The sequence below is a fragment of the Schistocerca serialis genome, chromosome 2 (assembly GCF_023864345.2).
Source record: "Schistocerca serialis cubense isolate TAMUIC-IGC-003099 chromosome 2, iqSchSeri2.2, whole genome shotgun sequence".
Taxonomy (NCBI): Eukaryota; Metazoa; Arthropoda; class Insecta; order Orthoptera; family Acrididae; genus Schistocerca; species Schistocerca serialis.
The window spans coordinates 825,799,255-825,803,470 of record NC_064639.1 but is presented as its reverse complement, the minus strand read 5'-3'; positions in this window follow the sequence as shown (position 1 = coordinate 825,803,470).

The window sequence follows — 4,216 nt, the reverse complement described above, 5'->3', positions numbered from 1 at the left end:
AAATGGCGCGAAGTTCAAATTCCAACATGATAATGGTACCCGTGGTGTAGGGGTAGCGTCTTTGATTCATAATCAAAACGTCTTCGGTCCTGGGTTCGATCCCCACCACTGCCTAAATTTTGATAAATAATCAGAATTGGCGGCCGAAGACTTCCGGTATAAGAAGTCAGCCTCATTCTGCCAACGGCCTTGTCAAAGAGGGCGGAGGAGCGGATAGAGGTTCAGGGCACTCTCTTGTCCTAGGGGTGGGAAATTGCCCCTAAAGGCGGAAGAATCAGCAATGATCAACAACATGAGGATGCAGAAGGCAATGGAAACCACTGCATTAAAGACACGTAACGTGTATCCACAGGACATGTGGCCTGTAATTGATGAAGTGTCATGATGATCTCTCCATTGGCAAAAGATTCTGGAATTCTCCCCCATTCGGATCTCCGGGAGGGGACTGCCAAGGGGGAGGTTACCACGAGAAAAAGATTGAATAATCAACGAAAGGATAACGTTCTACGAGTCGGGGCGTGGAATGTCAGAAGCTTGAATGTGGTAGGGAAACTAGAAAATCTGAAAAGGGAAATGCAAAGGCTCAATCTAGATATAGTAGGGGTCAGTGAAGTGAAGTGGAAGGAAGACAAGGATTTCTGTTCAGATGAGTATCGGGTAATATCAACAGCAGCAAAAAATGGTATAACAGGTGTAGGATTCGTTGTGAATAGGAAGGTAGGGCAGAGGGTGTGTTACTGTGAACAGTTCAGTGACCGGGTTGTTCTAATCAGAATCGACAGCAGACCAACACCGACAACGATAGTTCAGGTATACATACCGACGTCGCAAGCTGAAGATGAACAGATAGAGAAAGTGTATGAGGATATTGAAAGGGTAATGCAGTATGTAAAGGGGGACGAAAACCTAATAGTCATGGGCGACTGGAATGCAGTTGTAGGGGAAGGAGTAGAAGAAAAGGTTACAGGAGAATATGGGCTTGGGACAAGGAATGAAAGAGGAAAAAGACTAATTGAGTTCTGTAACAAGTTTCAGCTAGTAATAGCGACTACCCTGTTCAAGAATCACAAGAGGAGGAGGTATACTTGGAAAAGGCCGGGAGATACGGGAAGATTTCAATTAGATTACATCGTGGTCAGACAGAGATTCCGAAATCAGATACTGGATTGTAAGGCGTACCCAGGAGCAGATATAGAATCAGATCACAATATAGTAGTGATGAAGAGTAGGCTGAAGTTCAAGATATTAGTCAGGAAGAATCAATACCACTGCCTTGACGCGTTTCGTCACAGGGTTATTTGGTAACCGTGATAGCGTTACGGAGATGTTTAATAAACTCAAGTGGCAGACTCTGCAAGAGAGGCGCTCTGCATCGCGGTGTAGCTTGCTCGCCAGGTTTCGAGAGGGTGCGTTTCTGGATGAGGTATCGAATATATTGCTTCCCCCTACTTATACCTCCCGAGGAGATCACGAATGTAAAAGTAGAGAGACTAGAGCGCGCACGGAGGCTTTCAGACAGTCGTTCTTCCCGCGAACCATACGCGACTGGAACAGGAAAGGGAGGTAATGACAGTGGCACGTAAAGTGCCCTCCGCCACACACCGTTGGGTGGCTTGCGGAGTATAAATGTAGATGTAGATGTAGATGTAGAATACGCAAAGAAGTGGGATACGGAAGTACTAAGGAATGACGAGATACGTTTGAAGTTCTCTAACACTATAGATACAGCAATAAGGAATAGCGCAGCAGGCAGTACAGTTGAAGAGGAATGGACATCTCTAAAAAGGGCCATCACAGAAGTTGGAAAGGAAAACATAGGTACAAAGAAGGTAGCTGCGAAGAAATCATGGGTAACAGAAGAAATACTTCAGTTGATTGATGAAAGGAGGAAGTACAAACATGTTCCGGGAAAATCAGGAATACAGAAATACAAGTCGCTGAGGAATTAAATAAGTAGGAAGTGGAGGGAAGCTAAGACGAAATGGCTGCAGGAAAAATGTGAAGACATCGAAAAAGATATGATTGTCGGATGGACAGACTCAGCATACAGGAAAGTCAAAACAACCTTTGGTGACATTAAAAGCAACGGTGGTAACATTAGGATTGCAACCGGAATTCCACTGTTAAATGCAGAGGAGAGAGCAGATAGGTGGAAAGAATGCATTGAAAGCCTCTATGAGGGTGAAGATTTGTCTGATGTGATAGATGAAGAAACAGGAGTCGATTTAGAAGAGATAGGGGATCCAGTATTAGAATCGGAATTTAAAAGAGCTTTGGAGGACTTACGGTCAAATAAGGCAGAAGGGATAGATAACATTCCATCAGAATTTCTAAAATCATTGGGGGAAGTGGCAACAAAACGACTATTCACGTTGGTGTGTAGAATATATGAGACTGGCGGTATACCATCTGACTTTCGGAAAAGCATCATCCACACAATTCCGAAGACGGCAAGAGCTGACAAGTGCGCGAATTATCGCACAAACAGCTTAACAGCTCATGCATCTAAGCTGCGTACAAGAATAATATACAGAAGAATGGAATAGAAAATTGAGAATGCACTAGGTGACGATCAGTTTGGCTTTAGGAAAAGTAAAGGGACGAGAGAGGCAATTCCGACGTTACGGCTAATAATGGAAGCAAGGCTAAAGAAAAATCAAGACATTTTCATAGGATTTGTCGGCCTGGAAAAAGCGTTCGACAAAATAAAATGGTGCAAGCTGTTCGAGATTCTGAAAAAAGTAGGGGTAAGCTATAGGGAGAGACGGGTCATATACAATATGTACAACAACCAAGAGGGAATAATAAGAGTGGACGATCAAGAACGAAGTGCTCATATTAAGAAGAGTGTAAGACAAGGCTGTAGCCTTTCGCCCCTACTCTTCAATCTGTACATCGAGGAAGCAATGATGGAAATAAAAGAAAGGTTCAGGAGTGGAATTAAAATACAAGGTGAAAGGATATCAATGATACGATTCGCTGATGAAATTGCTATCCTGAGTGAAAGTGAAGAAGAATTAAATGATCTGCTGAACGGAATGAACAGTCTAATGAGTACACAATATGGTTTGAGAGTAAATCGGAGAAGACGAAGGTAATGAGAAGTAGTAGAAATGAGAACAGTGAGAAACTTAACATCAGGATTGATGGTCACGAAGTCAATGAAGTTAAGGAATTCTGCTACCTAGGCAGTAAAATAACCAATGACGGACGGAGCAAGGAGGACATCAAAAGCAGACTCGCTATGGCAAAAAAGGCATTTCTGGCCAAGAGAAGTCTACTAGTATCAAATACCGGCCTTAATTTGAGGAAGAAATTTCTGAGGATGTACGTCTGGAGTATAGCGTTGTATGGTAGTGAAACATGGACTGTGGGAAAACCGGAGCAGAAGAGAATCGAAGCGTTTGAGATGTGGTGCTATAGACGAATGTTGAAAAATAGGTGGACTGATAAGGTAAGGAATGAGGAGGTTCTACGCAGAATCGGAGAGGAAAGGAATATGTGGAAAACACTGACAAGGAGAAGGGACAGGATGATAGGACATCTGCTAAGACATGAGCGAATGACATCCATGGTACTAGAGGGAGCTGTAGAGACCAAAAACTGTAGAGGAAGACAGAGATTGGAATACGTCAAGCAAAAAATTGAGGACGTAGGTTGCAAGTGCTACTCTGAGATGAAGAGGTTAGCACAGGAAAGGAATTCGTGGCGGGCCGCATCAAACCAGTCAGTAGACTGATGGCAAAAAAAAAAAAAAAAAAAAAAAAAAAAAAAAAAAAAAAAAAAAAAAACTAAGGCACTTCCCATGTCTATAGAACAGGCAAACGTATCTTCCACACACCACATTTGATCTTCTCTCAACTAAATAAAGACGCGAAATGTGCACAAACAGGTAACCGAACAACTTACGTGCGCGGGAATAACACTCCATCGCAATCGTACCATCTTCTCAAAGTTCCACTTGATCACGAAAGCCACCCAACAGATACTAAGTATTAGCTCGCTATCTGCTCGTCTAGACAAGAGCTAAGTTAACTCATATACATTCCTACAATCCAACAGACCTCTACATTTGCATGGATGCTGCTGTTAACAGGAAACGTGAATCATTAGCACTTCAGACTTTTCATACACAGAGACATTCCGGAACACTGGTCGCATACATCTTTATCATTATACTTACAGTTAAATGTTAGGATCGCGGGATCAACTGAAC